Source organism: Hyla sarda, chromosome 8 (genome assembly GCF_029499605.1).
Source record: "Hyla sarda isolate aHylSar1 chromosome 8, aHylSar1.hap1, whole genome shotgun sequence".
NCBI classification, from domain to species: Eukaryota; Metazoa; Chordata; class Amphibia; order Anura; family Hylidae; genus Hyla; species Hyla sarda.
In genome coordinates this window covers 116,412,712-116,429,145 of record NC_079196.1, presented here as the reverse complement: position 1 = coordinate 116,429,145, position 16,434 = coordinate 116,412,712, and the positions used below count along the sequence as shown (strand labels likewise).

Genomic DNA, 16,434 nt, shown 5'->3' with positions numbered 1-16,434 from the left:
CATTGGTTGTGAGCAGCAGTTTCTAAAAACAAATGCCTCATGGCGGATTTCCCATCCATCAATGGATGGTAAATTTTGTTTTTATCATTCACTGACCACAGATACCAATGCATGGTCAAGCAACAGCAATGACACACCCTTGTGTATAGGCATGAGACCCTCACGTCATTTAACAGGATTCAGCACCACCCACAAGACAGCTACCTGTCATGTCATGTCAAACCTGCACAGGTGTGCTAGATTATTATTATTTAGTTTTATTTTATTTTTTTACACCAATCAGTGTGCAAACATGGTCATTAAAACGCTAAATGAATAGACGTTCTTAAACCAGTCAGTGCAACTCATCATTTTGGTCTCCAATTCTCAAACTCAAATTCTCACCCACGGAGGAGTAAATGAGAATCTTTCTTGTTTAACACTGGAATGGGGTGGTGCACTGTTCACTACCCGAATATACTGCCACATCGGGTCAATGCATAGGGCGACAGAAGCAAGCTTCCAAATCAGCTCCCTTTCTCAAAAATCCATTTAATTTATGGTCCCCAGATAGGGAACGTATGTATCAGTATGTGCTCACAAGTCACCCAAGTGCAAGTATTCACACAAAAAAAAACGTGCCTCAGGATGCGATCTGTCGCAAGATCCTTTCTTTTTTTACACTTGATCTAAGCCAAAAGGCCTAGAGGGGATAACCGGGAAAGGGGTGGACCCAACCATGTCCCCTTCATGAGCACTCACATTACTCATAGGAATGGAAGGAAGGCTGGCAGCCAACCAGCCTCCCATACACTCTCTGGGTGGGTGGCAGTCAGCCACCCATACATACATACAGCACAGGCTAAACCCACATCATCACTTAAAAAAAGGACAGGCGACCATTGCACTCTGATGGAGCATTTAGCAATGCAATCCATAGCCTGGCTTTTGCCTGAACCCCCATCACTCCTCCTCTTGCATATAAGACAATATTTCAGATCTGCATATGAAAACAACACGCCTACCTTTGTTGCACATAGCTGCCTGCCTGTCTCTAGTTACCCCACTGGCTGTAGCTGCGTCCCTTCCGACATGGAATAACACCAACTGTAACGATAAACTGAAAATTAACAGTATAAACCTGCATCATTTTGGACTCTGGTATTTGCTGAATCCGGGTGACCTGACAATCGATGGTGGTGCCGCTGGTGATTCTGGCCTTCTTGGAATCTGTTGGGCCTATGTGTTAGCTCACACATCACTTGGGTATCCATGGTAACTACCACAACATGGTCATCTGCAGTTTACATCTAGCCCGTGGCATTGAATGGCATTTTAAAAGTGCTAAGGGTCCTGGTGCAATAATCCTCCCATGAGGATCAGCCTCAACGGCTTTGTAGATTGCATTCATGTCAGCAACTCCATATACATTTTTTTTTCTTCATTCTTCTTTCTTCATCCTTTTTTCTTTCTGTCATTCAGACTTTCATTCATTCGATCTCTCTCACTCACTTGCTTTAACTCATTTGTTCTCACTCACTCACTCACTCACTCAATCACTCACTCACTCATTCACTCTCACTCACTCTCACTCTCTCACTCACTCGCTCACTAAGTCAGTCTCTCTCTCTCTCTCTCTCTTTTTCTTTTTATATATATTTTTTTCCGTCTTCTTCTTCTTCTTCTTCAGACCCTGTCATAGCACTAATGCCTTTCCAATACCACCAGCAGATGGAGACACTCCATTGCAACATTGGTTGTGAGCAGCAGTTTCTAAAAACAAATGCCTCATGGCGGATTTCCCATCCATCAATGGATGGTAAATTTTGTTTTTATCATTCACTGACCACAGATACCAATGCATGGTCAAGCAACAGCAATGACACACCCTTGTGTATAGGCATGAGACCCTCACGTCATTTAACAGGATTCAGCACCACCCACAAGACAGCTACCTGTCATGTCATGTCAAACCTGCACAGGTGTGCTAGATTATTATTATTTAGTTTTATTTTTTTACACCAATCAGTGTGCAAACATGGTCATTAAAACGCTAAATGAATAGACGTTCATAAACCAGTCAGTGCAACTCATCATTTTGGTCTCCAATTCTCAAACTCAAATTCTCACCCACGGAGGATTAAATGAGAATCTTTCTTGTTTAACACTGGAATGGGGTGGTGCACTGTTCACTACCCGAATATACTGCCACATCGGGTCAATGCATAGGGCGACATAAGCAAGCTTCCAAATCAGCTCCCTTTCTCAAAAATCCATTTAATTTATGGTCCCCAGATAGGGAACGTATGTATCAGTATGTGCTCACAAGTCACCCAAGTGCAAGTATTCACACAAAAAAAAACGTGCCTCAGGATGCGATCTGTCGCAAGATCCTTTCTTTTTTTACACTTGATCTAAGCCAAAAGGCCTAGAGGGGATAACCGGGAAAGGGGTGGACCCAACCATGTCCCCTTCATGAGCACTCACATTACTCATAGGAATGGAAGGAAGGCTGGCAGCCAACCAGCCTCCCATACACTCTCTGGGTGGGTGGCAGTCAGCCACCCATACATACATACAGCACAGGCTAAACCCACATCATCACTTAAAAAAAGGACAGGCGACCATTGCACTCTGATGGAGCATTTAGCAATGCAATCCATAGCCTGGCTTTTGCCTGAACCCCCATCACTCCTCCTCTTGCATATAAGACAATATTTCAGATCTGCATATGAAAACAACACGCCTACCTTTGTTGCACATAGCTGCCTGCCTGTCTCTAGTTACCCCACTGGCTGTAGCTGCGTCCCTTCCGACATGGAATAACACCAACTGTAACGATAAACTGAAAATTAACAGTATAAACCTGCATCATTTTGGACTCTGGTATTTGCTGAATCCGGGTGACCTGACAATCGATGGTGGTGCCGCTGGTGATTCTGGCCTTCTTGGAATCTGTTGGGCCTATGTGTTAGCTCACACATCACTTGGGTATCCATGGTAACTACCACAACATGGTCATCTGCAGTTTACATCTAGCCCGTGGCATTGAATGGCATTTTAAAAGTGCTAAGGGTCCTGGTGCAATAATCCTCCCATGAGGATCAGCCTCAACGGCTTTGTAGATTGCACTCATGTCAGCAACTCCATATACATTTTTTTTTCTTCATGCTTCTTTCTTCATCCTTTTTTCTTTCTGTCATTCAGACTTTCATTCATTCGATCTCTCTCACTCACTTGCTTTAACTCATTTGTTCTCACTCACTCACTCACTCACTCAATCACTCACTCACTCATTCACTCTCACTCACTCTCACTCTCTCACTCACTCGCTCACTAAGTCAGTCTCTCTCTCTCTCTCTCTCTTTTTCTTTTTATATATATTTTTTTCCGTCTTCTTCTTCTTCTTCTTCTTCTTCTTCAGACCCTGTCATAGCACTAATGCCTTTCCAATACCACCAGCAGATGGAGACACTCCATTGCAACATTGGTTGTGAGCAGCAGTTTCTAAAAACAAATGCCTCATGGCGGATTTCCCATCCATCAATGGATGGTAAATTTTGTTTTTATCATTCACTGACCACAGATACCAATGCATGGTCAAGCAACAGCAATGACACACCCTTGTGTATAGGCATGAGACCCTCACGTCATTTAACAGGATTCAGCACCACCCACAAGACAGCTACCTGTCATGTCATGTCAAACCTGCACAGGTGTGCTAGATTATTATTATTTAGTTTTATTTTATTTTTTTACACCAATCAGTGTGCAAACATGGTCATTAAAACGCTAAATGAATAGACGTTCTTAAACCAGTCAGTGCAACTCATCATTTTGGTCTCCAATTCTCAAACTCAAATTCTCACCCACGGAGGAGTAAATGAGAATCTTTCTTGTTTAACACTGGAATGGGGTGGTGCACTGTTCACTACCCGAATATACTGCCACATCGGGTCAATGCATAGGGCGACAGAAGCAAGCTTCCAAATCAGCTCCCTTTCTCAAAAATCCATTTAATTTATGGTCCCCAGATAGGGAACGTATGTATCAGTATGTGCTCACAAGTCACCCAAGTGCAAGTATTCACACAAAAAAAAACGTGCCTCAGGATGCGATCTGTCGCAAGATCCTTTCTTTTTTTACACTTGATCTAAGCCAAAAGGCCTAGAGGGGATAACCGGGAAAGGGGTGGACCCAACCATGTCCCCTTCATGAGCACTCACATTACTCATAGGAATGGAAGGAAGGCTGGCAGCCAACCAGCCTCCCATACACTCTCTGGGTGGGTGGCAGTCAGCCACCCATACATACATACAGCACAGGCTAAACCCACATCATCACTTAAAAAAAGGACAGGCGACCATTGCACTATGATGGAGCATTTAGCAATGCAATCCATAGCCTGGCTTTTGCCTGAACCCCCATCACTCCTCCTCTTGCATATAAGACAATATTTCAGATCTGCATATGAAAACAACACGCCTACCTTTGTTGCACATAGCTGCCTGCCTGTCTCTAGTTACCCCACTGGCTGTAGCTGCGTCCCTTCCGACATGGAATAACACCAACTGTAACGATAAACTGAAAATTAACAGTATAAACCTGCATCATTTTGGACTCTGGTATTTGCTGAATCCGGGTGACCTGACAATCGATGGTGGTGCCGCTGGTGATTCTGGCCTTCTTGGAATCTGTTGGGCCTATGTGTTAGCTCACACATCACTTGGGTATCCATGGTAACTACCACAACATGGTCATCTGCAGTTTACATCTAGCCCGTGGCATTGAATGGCATTTTAAAAGTGCTAAGGGTCCTGGTGCAATAATCCTCCCATGAGGATCAGCCTCAACGGCTTTGTAGATTGCATTCATGTCAGCAACTCCATATACATTTTTTTTTCTTCATTCTTCTTTCTTCATCCTTTTTTCTTTCTGTCATTCAGACTTTCATTCATTCGATCTCTCTCACTCACTTGCTTTAACTCATTTGTTCTCACTCACTCACTCACTCACTCAATCACTCACTCACTCATTCACTCTCACTCACTCTCACTCTCTCACTCACTCGCTCACTAAGTCAGTCTCTCTCTCTCTCTCTCTCTTTTTCTTTTTATATATATTTTTTTCCGTCTTCTTCTTCTTCTTCTTCAGACCCTGTCATAGCACTAATGCCTTTCCAATACCACCAGCAGATGGAGACACTCCATTGCAACATTGGTTGTGAGCAGCAGTTTCTAAAAACAAATGCCTCATGGCGGATTTCCCATCCATCAATGGATGGTAAATTTTGTTTTTATCATTCACTGACCACAGATACCAATGCATGGTCAAGCAACAGCAATGACACACCCTTGTGTATAGGCATGAGACCCTCACGTCATTTAACAGGATTCAGCACCACCCACAAGACAGCTACCTGTCATGTCATGTCAAACCTGCACAGGTGTGCTAGATTATTATTATTTAGTTTTATTTTTTTACACCAATCAGTGTGCAAACATGGTCATTAAAACGCTAAATGAATAGACGTTCATAAACCAGTCAGTGCAACTCATCATTTTGGTCTCCAATTCTCAAACTCAAATTCTCACCCACGGAGGATTAAATGAGAATCTTTCTTGTTTAACACTGGAATGGGGTGGTGCACTGTTCACTACCCGAATATACTGCCACATCGGGTCAATGCATAGGGCGACATAAGCAAGCTTCCAAATCAGCTCCCTTTCTCAAAAATCCATTTAATTTATGGTCCCCAGATAGGGAACGTATGTATCAGTATGTGCTCACAAGTCACCCAAGTGCAAGTATTCACACAAAAAAAAACGTGCCTCAGGATGCGATCTGTCGCAAGATCCTTTCTTTTTTTACACTTGATCTAAGCCAAAAGGCCTAGAGGGGATAACCGGGAAAGGGGTGGACCCAACCATGTCCCCTTCATGAGCACTCACATTACTCATAGGAATGGAAGGAAGGCTGGCAGCCAACCAGCCTCCCATACACTCTCTGGGTGGGTGGCAGTCAGCCACCCATACATACATACAGCACAGGCTAAACCCACATCATCACTTAAAAAAAGGACAGGCGACCATTGCACTCTGATGGAGCATTTAGCAATGCAATCCATAGCCTGGCTTTTGCCTGAACCCCCATCACTCCTCCTCTTGCATATAAGACAATATTTCAGATCTGCATATGAAAACAACACGCCTACCTTTGTTGCACATAGCTGCCTGCCTGTCTCTAGTTACCCCACTGGCTGTAGCTGCGTCCCTTCCGACATGGAATAACACCAACTGTAACGATAAACTGAAAATTAACAGTATAAACCTGCATCATTTTGGACTCTGGTATTTGCTGAATCCGGGTGACCTGACAATCGATGGTGGTGCCGCTGGTGATTCTGGCCTTCTTGGAATCTGTTGGGCCTATGTGTTAGCTCACACATCACTTGGGTATCCATGGTAACTACCACAACATGGTCATCTGCAGTTTACATCTAGCCCGTGGCATTGAATGGCATTTTAAAAGTGCTAAGGGTCCTGGTGCAATAATCCTCCCATGAGGATCAGCCTCAACGGCTTTGTAGATTGCACTCATGTCAGCAACTCCATATACATTTTTTTTTCTTCATGCTTCTTTCTTCATCCTTTTTTCTTTCTGTCATTCAGACTTTCATTCATTCGATCTCTCTCACTCACTTGCTTTAACTCATTTGTTCTCACTCACTCACTCACTCACTCAATCACTCACTCACTCATTCACTCTCACTCACTCTCACTCTCTCACTCACTCGCTCACTAAGTCAGTCTCTCTCTCTCTCTCTCTCTTTTTCTTTTTATATATATTTTTTTCCGTCTTCTTCTTCTTCTTCTTCTTCAGACCCTGTCATAGCACTAATGCCTTTCCAATACCACCAGCAGATGGAGACACTCCATTGCAACATTGGTTGTGAGCAGCAGTTTCTAAAAACAAATGCCTCATGGCGGATTTCCCATCCATCAATGGATGGTAAATTTTGTTTTTATCATTCACTGACCACAGATACCAATGCATGGTCAAGCAACAGCAATGACACACCCTTGTGTATAGGCATGAGACCCTCACGTCATTTAACAGGATTCAGCACCACCCAGAAGACAGCTACCTGTCATGTCATGTCAAACCTGCACAGGTGTGCTAGATTATTATTATTTAGTTTTATTTTATTTTTTTACACCAATCAGTGTGCAAACATGGTCATTAAAACGCTAAATGAATAGACGTTCATAAACCAGTCAGTGCAACTCATCATTTTGGTCTCCAATTCTCAAACTCAAATTCTCACCCACGGAGGATTAAATGAGAATCTTTCTTGTTTAACACTGGAATGGGGTGGTGCACTGTTCACTACCCGAATATACTGCCACATCGGGTCAATGCATAGGGCGACAGAAGCAAGCTTCCAAATCAGCTCCCTTTCTCAAAAATCCATTTAATTTATGGTCCCCAGATAGGGAACGTATGTATCAGTATGTGCTCACAAGTCACCCAAGTGCAAGTATTCACACAAAAAAAAACGTGCCTCAGGATGCGATCTGTCGCAAGATCCTTTCTTTTTTTACACTTGATCTAAGCCAAAAGGCCTAGAGGGGATAACCGGGAAAGGGGTGGACCCAACCATGTCCCCTTCATGAGCACTCACATTACTCATAGGAATGGAAGGAAGGCTGGCAGCCAACCAGCCTCCCATACACTCTCTGGGTGGGTGGCAGTCAGCCACCCATACATACATACAGCACAGGCTAAACCCACATCATCACTTAAAAAAAGGACAGGCGACCATTGCACTCTGATGGAGCATTTAGCAATGCAATCCATAGCCTGGCTTTTGCCTGAACCCCCATCACTCCTCCTCTTGCATATAAGACAATATTTCAGATCTGCATATGAAAACAACACGCCTACCTTTGTTGCACATAGCTGCCTGCCTGTCTCTAGTTACCCCACTGGCTGTAGCTGCGTCCCTTCCGACATGGAATAACACCAACTGTAACGATAAACTGAAAATTAACAGTATAAACCTGCATCATTTTGGACTCTGGTATTTGCTGAATCCGGGTGACCTGACAATCGATGGTGGTGCCGCTGGTGATTCTGGCCTTCTTGGAATCTGTTGGGCCTATGTGTTAGCTCACACATCACTTGGGTATCCATGGTAACTACCACAACATGGTCATCTGCAGTTTACATCTAGCCCGTGGCATTGAATGGCATTTTAAAAGTGCTAAGGGTCCTGGTGCAATAATCCTCCCATGAGGATCAGCCTCAACGGCTTTGTAGATTGCACTCATGTCAGCAACTCCATATACATTTTTTTTTCTTCATGCTTCTTTCTTCATCCTTTTTTCTTTCTGTCATTCAGACTTTCATTCATTCGATCTCTCTCACTCACTTGCTTTAACTCATTTGTTCTCACTCACTCACTCACTCACTCAATCACTCACTCACTCATTCACTCTCACTCACTCTCACTCTCTCACTCACTCGCTCACTAAGTCAGTCTCTCTCTCTCTCTCTCTCTTTTTCTTTTTATATATATTTTTTTCCGTCTTCTTCTTCTTCTTCAGACCCTGTCATAGCACTAATGCCTTTCCAATACCACCAGCAGATGGAGACACTCCATTGCAACATTGGTTGTGAGCAGCAGTTTCTAAAAACAAATGCCTCATGGCGGATTTCCCATCCATCAATGGATGGTAAATTTTGTTTTTATCATTCACTGACCACAGATACCAATGCATGGTCAAGCAACAGCAATGACACACCCTTGTGTATAGGCATGAGACCCTCACGTCATTTAACAGGATTCAGCACCACCCACAAGACAGCTACCTGTCATGTCATGTCAAACCTGCACAGGTGTGCTAGATTATTATTATTTAGTTTTATTTTATTTTTTTACACCAATCAGTGTGCAAACATGGTCATTAAAACGCTAAATGAATAGACGTTCATAAACCAGTCAGTGCAACTCATCATTTTGGTCTCCAATTCTCAAACTCAAATTCTCACCCACGGAGGATTAAATGAGAATCTTTCTTGTTTAACTCTGGAATGGGGTGGTGCACTGTTCACTACCCGAATATACTGCCACATCGGGTCAATGCATAGGGCGACAGAAGCAAGCTTCCAAATCAGCTCCCTTTCTCAAAAATCCATTTAATTTATGGTCCCCAGATAGGGAACGTATGTATCAGTATGTGCTCACAAGTCACCCAAGTGCAAGTATTCACACAAAAAAAAACGTGCCTCAGGATGCGATCTGTCGCAAGATCCTTTCTTTTTTTACACTTGATCTAAGCCAAAAGGCCTAGAGGGGATAACCGGGAAAGGGGTGGACCCAACCATGTCCCCTTCATGAGCACTCACATTACTCATAGGAATGGAAGGAAGGCTGGCAGCCAACCAGCCTCCCATACACTCTCTGGGTGGGTGGCAGTCAGCCACCCATACATACATACAGCACAGGCTAAACCCACATCATCACTTAAAAAAAGGACAGGCGACCATTGCACTCTGATGGAGCATTTAGCAATGCAATCCATAGCCTGGCTTTTGCCTGAACCCCCATCACTCCTCCTCTTGCATATAAGACAATATTTCAGATCTGCATATGAAAACAACACGCCTACCTTTGTTGCACATAGCTGCCTGCCTGTCTCTAGTTACCCCACTGGCTGTAGCTGCGTCCCTTCCGACATGGAATAACACCAACTGTAACGATAAACTGAAAATTAACAGTATAAACCTGCATCATTTTGGACTCTGGTATTTGCTGAATCCGGGTGACCTGACAATCGATGGTGGTGCCGCTGGTGATTCTGGCCTTCTTGGAATCTGTTGGGCCTATGTGTTAGCTCACACATCACTTGGGTATCCATGGTAACTACCACAACATGGTCATCTGCAGTTTACATCTAGCCCGTGGCATTGAATGGCATTTTAAAAGTGCTAAGGGTCCTGGTGCAATAATCCTCCCATGAGGATCAGCCTCAACGGCTTTGTAGATTGCACTCATGTCAGCAACTCCATATACATTTTTTTTTCTTCATGCTTCTTTCTTCATCCTTTTTTCTTTCTGTCATTCAGACTTTCATTCATTCGATCTCTCTCACTCACTTGCTTTAACTCATTTGTTCTCACTCACTCACTCAATCACTCACTCACTCATTCACTCTCACTCACTCTCACTCTCTCACTCACTCGCTCACTAAGTCAGTCTCTCTCTCTCTCTCTCTCTTTTTCTTTTTATATATATTTTTTTCCGTCTTCTTCTTCTTCTTCTTCTTCAGACCCTGTCATAGCACTAATGCCTTTCCAATACCACCAGCAGATGGAGACACTCCATTGCAACATTGGTTGTGAGCAGCAGTTTCTAAAAACAAATGCCTCATGGCGGATTTCCCATCCATCAATGGATGGTAAATTTTGTTTTTATCATTCACTGACCACAGATACCAATGCATGGTCAAGCAACAGCAATGACACACCCTTGTGTATAGGCATGAGACCCTCACGTCATTTAACAGGATTCAGCACCACCCACAAGACAGCTACCTGTCATGTCATGTCAAACCTGCACAGGTGTGCTAGATTATTATTATTTAGTTTTATTTTATTTTTTTACACCAATCAGTGTGCAAACATGGTCATTAAAACGCTAAATGAATAGACGTTCATAAACCAGTCAGTGCAACTCATCATTTTGGTCTCCAATTCTCAAACTCAAATTCTCACCCACGGAGGATTAAATGAGAATCTTTCTTGTTTAACTCTGGAATGGGGTGGTGCACTGTTCACTACCCGAATATACTGCCACATCGGGTCAATGCATAGGGCGACAGAAGCAAGCTTCCAAATCAGCTCCCTTTCTCAAAAATCCATTTAATTTATGGTCCCCAGATAGGGAACGTATGTATCAGTATGTGCTCACAAGTCACCCAAGTGCAAGTATTCACACAAAAAAAAACGTGCCTCAGGATGCGATCTGTCGCAAGATCCTTTCTTTTTTTACACTTGATCTAAGCCAAAAGGCCTAGAGGGGATAACCGGGAAAGGGGTGGACCCAACCATGTCCCCTTCATGAGCACTCACATTACTCATAGGAATGGAAGGAAGGCTGGCAGCCAACCAGCCTCCCATACACTCTCTGGGTGGGTGGCAGTCAGCCACCCATACATACATACAGCACAGGCTAAACCCACATCATCACTTAAAAAAAGGACAGGCGACCATTGCACTCTGATGGAGCATTTAGCAATGCAATCCATAGCCTGGCTTTTGCCTGAACCCCCATCACTCCTCCTCTTGCATATAAGACAATATTTCAGATCTGCATATGAAAACAACACGCCTACCTTTGTTGCACATAGCTGCCTGCCTGTCTCTAGTTACCCCACTGGCTGTAGCTGCGTCCCTTCCGACATGGAATAACACCAACTGTAACGATAAACTGAAAATTAACAGTATAAACCTGCATCATTTTGGACTCTGGTATTTGCTGAATCCGGGTGACCTGACAATCGATGGTGGTGCCGCTGGTGATTCTGGCCTTCTTGGAATCTGTTGGGCCTATGTGTTAGCTCACACATCACTTGGGTATCCATGGTAACTACCACAACATGGTCATCTGCAGTTTACATCTAGCCCGTGGCATTGAATGGCATTTTAAAAGTGCTAAGGGTCCTGGTGCAATAATCCTCCCATGAGGATCAGCCTCAACGGCTTTGTAGATTGCACTCATGTCAGCAACTCCATATACATTTTTTTTTCTTCATGCTTCTTTCTTCATCCTTTTTTCTTTCTGTCATTCAGACTTTCATTCATTCGATCTCTCTCACTCACTTGCTTTAACTCATTTGTTCTCACTCACTCACTCAATCACTCACTCACTCATTCACTCTCACTCACTCTCACTCTCTCACTCACTCGCTCACTAAGTCAGTCTCTCTCTCTCTCTCTCTCTTTTTCTTTTTATATATATTTTTTTCCGTCTTCTTCTTCTTCTTCTTCTTCAGACCCTGTCATAGCACTAATGCCTTTCCAATACCACCAGCAGATGGAGACACTCCATTGCAACATTGGTTGTGAGCAGCAGTTTCTAAAAACAAATGCCTCATGGCGGATTTCCCATCCATCAATGGATGGTAAATTTTGTTTTTATCATTCACTGACCACAGATACCAATGCATGGTCAAGCAACAGCAATGACACACCCTTGTGTATAGGCATGAGACCCTCACGTCATTTAACAGGATTCAGCACCACCCACAAGACAGCTACCTGTCATGTCATGTCAAACCTGCACAGGTGTGCTAGATTATTATTATTTAGTTTTATTTTATTTTTTTACACCAATCAGTGTGCAAACATGGTCATTAAAACGCTAAATGAATAGACGTTCATAAACCAGTCAGTGCAACTCATCATTTTGGTCTCCAATTCTCAAACTCAAATTCTCACCCACGGAGGATTAAATGAGAATCTTTCTTGTTTAACTCTGGAATGGGGTGGTGCACTGTTCACTACCCGAATATACTGCCACATCGGGTCAATGCATAGGGCGACAGAAGCAAGCTTCCAAATCAGCTCCCTTTCTCAAAAATCCATTTAATTTATGGTCCCCAGATAGGGAACGTATGTATCAGTATGTGCTCACAAGTCACCCAAGTGCAAGTATTCACACAAAAAAAAACGTGCCTCAGGATGCGATCTGTCGCAAGATCCTTTCTTTTTTTACACTTGATCTAAGCCAAAAGGCCTAGAGGGGATAACCGGGAAAGGGGTGGACCCAACCATGTCCCCTTCATGAGCACTCACATTACTCATAGGAATGGAAGGAAGGCTGGCAGCCAACCAGCCTCCCATACACTCTCTGGGTGGGTGGCAGTCAGCCACCCATACATACATACAGCACAGGCTAAACCCACATCATCACTTAAAAAAAGGACAGGCGACCATTGCACTCTGATGGAGCATTTAGCAATGCAATCCATAGCCTGGCTTTTGCCTGAACCCCCATCACTCCTCCTCTTGCATATAAGACAATATTTCAGATCTGCATATGAAAACAACACGCCTACCTTTGTTGCACATAGCTGCCTGCCTGTCTCTAGTTACCCCACTGGCTGTAGCTGCGTCCCTTCCGACATGGAATAACACCAACTGTAACGATAAACTGAAAATTAACAGTATAAACCTGCATCATTTTGGACTCTGGTATTTGCTGAATCCGGGTGACCTGACAATCGATGGTGGTGCCGCTGGTGATTCTGGCCTTCTTGGAATCTGTTGGGCCTATGTGTTAGCTCACACATCACTTGGGTATCCATGGTAACTACCACAACATGGTCATCTGCAGTTTACATCTAGCCCGTGGCATTGAATGGCATTTTAAAAGTGCTAAGGGTCCTGGTGCAATAATCCTCCCATGAGGATCAGCCTCAACGGCTTTGTAGATTGCACTCATGTCAGCAACTCCATATACATTTTTTTTTCTTCATGCTTCTTTCTTCATCCTTTTTTCTTTCTGTCATTCAGACTTTCATTCATTCGATCTCTCTCACTCACTTGCTTTAACTCATTTGTTCTCACTCACTCACTCAATCACTCACTCACTCATTCACTCTCACTCACTCTCACTCTCTCACTCACTCGCTCACTAAGTCAGTCTCTCTCTCTCTCTCTCTCTTTTTCTTTTTATATATATTTTTTTCCGTCTTCTTCTTCTTCTTCTTCTTCAGACCCTGTCATAGCACTAATGCCTTTCCAATACCACCAGCAGATGGAGACACTCCATTGCAACATTGGTTGTGAGCAGCAGTTTCTAAAAACAAATGCCTCATGGCGGATTTCCCATCCATCAATGGATGGTAAATTTTGTTTTTATCATTCACTGACCACAGATACCAATGCATGGTCAAGCAACAGCAATGACACACCCTTGTGTATAGGCATGAGACCCTCACGTCATTTAACAGGATTCAGCACCACCCACAAGACAGCTACCTGTCATGTCATGTCAAACCTGCACAGGTGTGCTAGATTATTATTATTTAGTTTTATTTTATTTTTTTACACCAATCAGTGTGCAAACATGGTCATTAAAACGCTAAATGAATAGACGTTCATAAACCAGTCAGTGCAACTCATCATTTTGGTCTCCAATTCTCAAACTCAAATTCTCACCCACGGAGGATTAAATGAGAATCTTTCTTGTTTAACACTGGAATGGGGTGGTGCACTGTTCACTACCCGAATATACTGCCACATCGGGTCAATGCATAGGGCGACAGAAGCAAGCTTCCAAATCAGCTCCCTTTCTCAAAAATCCATTTAATTTATGGTCCCCAGATAGGGAACGTATGTATCAGTATGTGCTCACAAGTCACCCAAGTGCAAGTATTCACACAAAAAAAAAACGTGCCTCAGGATGCGATCTGTCGCAAGATCCTTTCTTTTTTTACACTTGATCTAAGCCAAAAGGCCTAGAGGGGATAACCGGGAAAGGGGTGGACCCAACCATGTCCCCTTCATGAGCACTCACATTACTCATAGGAATGGAAGGAAGGCTGGCAGCCAACCAGCCTCCCATACACTCTCTGGGTGGGTGGCAGTCAGCCACCCATACATACATACAGCACAGGCTAAACCCACATCATCACTTAAAAAAAGGACAGGCGACCATTGCACTCTGATGGAGCATTTAGCAATGCAATCCATAGCCTGGCTTTTGCCTGAACCCCCATCACTCCTCCTCTTGCATATAAGACAATATTTCAGATCTGCATATGAAAACAACACGCCTACCTTTGTTGCACATAGCTGCCTGCCTGTCTCTAGTTACCCCACTGGCTGTAGCTGCGTCCCTTCCGACATGGAATAACACCAACTGTAACGATAAACTGAAAATTAACAGTATAAACCTGCATCATTTTGGACTCTGGTATTTGCTGAATCCGGGTGACCTGACAATCGATGGTGGTGCCGCTGGTGATTCTGGCCTTCTTGGAATCTGTTGGGCCTATGTGTTAGCTCACACATCACTTGGGTATCCATGGTAACTACCACAACATGGTCATCTGCAGTTTACATCTAGCCCGTGGCATTGAATGGCATTTTAAAAGTGCTAAGGGTCCTGGTGCAATAATCCTCCCATGAGGATCAGCCTCAACGGCTTTGTAGATTGCACTCATGTCAGCAACTCCATATACATTTTTTTTTCTTCATGCTTCTTTCTTCATCCTTTTTTCTTTCTGTCATTCAGACTTTCATTCATTCGATCTCTCTCACTCACTTGCTTTAACTCATTTGTTCTCACTCACTCACTCACTCACTCAATCACTCACTCACTCATTCACTCTCACTCACTCTCACTCTCTCACTCACTCGCTCACTAAGTCAGTCTCTCTCTCTCTCTCTCTCTTTTTCTTTTTATATATATTTTTTTCCGTCTTCTTCTTCTTCTTCTTCTTCAGACCCTGTCATAGCACTAATGCCTTTCCAATACCACCAGCAGATGGAGACACTCCATTGCAACATTGGTTGTGAGCAGCAGTTTCTAAAAACAAATGCCTCATGGCGGATTTCCCATCCATCAATGGATGGTAAATTTTGTTTTTATCATTCACTGACCACAGATACCAATGCATGGTCAAGCAACAGCAATGACACACCCTTGTGTATAGGCATGAGACCCTCACGTCATTTAACAGGATTCAGCACCACCCACAAGACAGCTACCTGTCATGTCATGTCAAACCTGCACAGGTGTGCTAGATTATTATTATTTAGTTTTATTTTATTTTTTTACACCAATCAGTGTGCAAACATGGTCATTAAAACGCTAAATGAATAGACGTTCATAAACCAGTCAGTGCAACTCATCATTTTGGTCTCCAATTCTCAAACTCAAATTCTCACCCACGGAGGATTAAATGAGAATCTTTCTTGTTTAACACTGGAATGGGGTGGTGCACTGTTCACTACCCGAATATACTGCCACATCGGGTCAATGCATAGGGCGACAGAAGCAAGCTTCCAAATCAGCTCCCTTTCTCAAAAATCCATTTAATTTATGGTCCCCAGATAGGGAACGTATGTATCAGTATGTGCTCACAAGTCACCCAAGTGCAAGTATTCACACAAAAAAAAATGTGCCTCAGGATGCGATCTGTCGCAAGATCCTTTCTTTTTTTACACTTGATCTAAGCCAAAAGGCCTAGAGGGGATAACCAGGAAAGGGGTGGACCCAACCATGTCCCCTTCATGAGCACTCACATTACTCATAGGAATGGAAGGAAGGCTGGCAGCCAACCAGCCTCCCATACACTCTCTGGGTGGGTGGCAGTCAGCCACCCATACATACATACAGCACAGGCTAAACCCACATCATCACTTAAAAAAAGGACAGGC

At 43.5% G+C, this 16,434-nt stretch overlaps 10 pseudogenes; all 10 read right to left on the bottom strand.

Moving 5' to 3' along the window:
- Positions 1-429: 429 nt before the first annotated feature.
- LOC130288955 (U2 spliceosomal RNA) lies at positions 430-693 on the bottom strand (annotated as a pseudogene).
- Positions 694-2,154: 1,461 nt separating this feature from the next.
- Positions 2,155-2,418, bottom strand: LOC130289704 (U2 spliceosomal RNA; annotated as a pseudogene).
- Positions 2,419-3,893: 1,475 nt separating this feature from the next.
- LOC130288953 (U2 spliceosomal RNA) lies at positions 3,894-4,157 on the bottom strand (annotated as a pseudogene).
- Positions 4,158-5,618: 1,461 nt separating this feature from the next.
- Positions 5,619-5,882, bottom strand: LOC130289703 (U2 spliceosomal RNA; annotated as a pseudogene).
- Positions 5,883-7,351: 1,469 nt separating this feature from the next.
- On the bottom strand, positions 7,352-7,615 carry LOC130288952 (U2 spliceosomal RNA; annotated as a pseudogene).
- A 1,463-nt stretch (positions 7,616-9,078) lies between these two features.
- Positions 9,079-9,342, bottom strand: LOC130288951 (U2 spliceosomal RNA; annotated as a pseudogene).
- A 1,461-nt stretch (positions 9,343-10,803) lies between these two features.
- On the bottom strand, positions 10,804-11,067 carry LOC130288950 (U2 spliceosomal RNA; annotated as a pseudogene).
- A 1,461-nt stretch (positions 11,068-12,528) lies between these two features.
- LOC130288949 (U2 spliceosomal RNA) lies at positions 12,529-12,792 on the bottom strand (annotated as a pseudogene).
- A 1,461-nt stretch (positions 12,793-14,253) lies between these two features.
- Positions 14,254-14,518, bottom strand: LOC130289119 (U2 spliceosomal RNA; annotated as a pseudogene).
- Positions 14,519-15,987: 1,469 nt separating this feature from the next.
- On the bottom strand, positions 15,988-16,251 carry LOC130288823 (U2 spliceosomal RNA; annotated as a pseudogene).
- Positions 16,252-16,434: the final 183 nt, after the last annotated feature.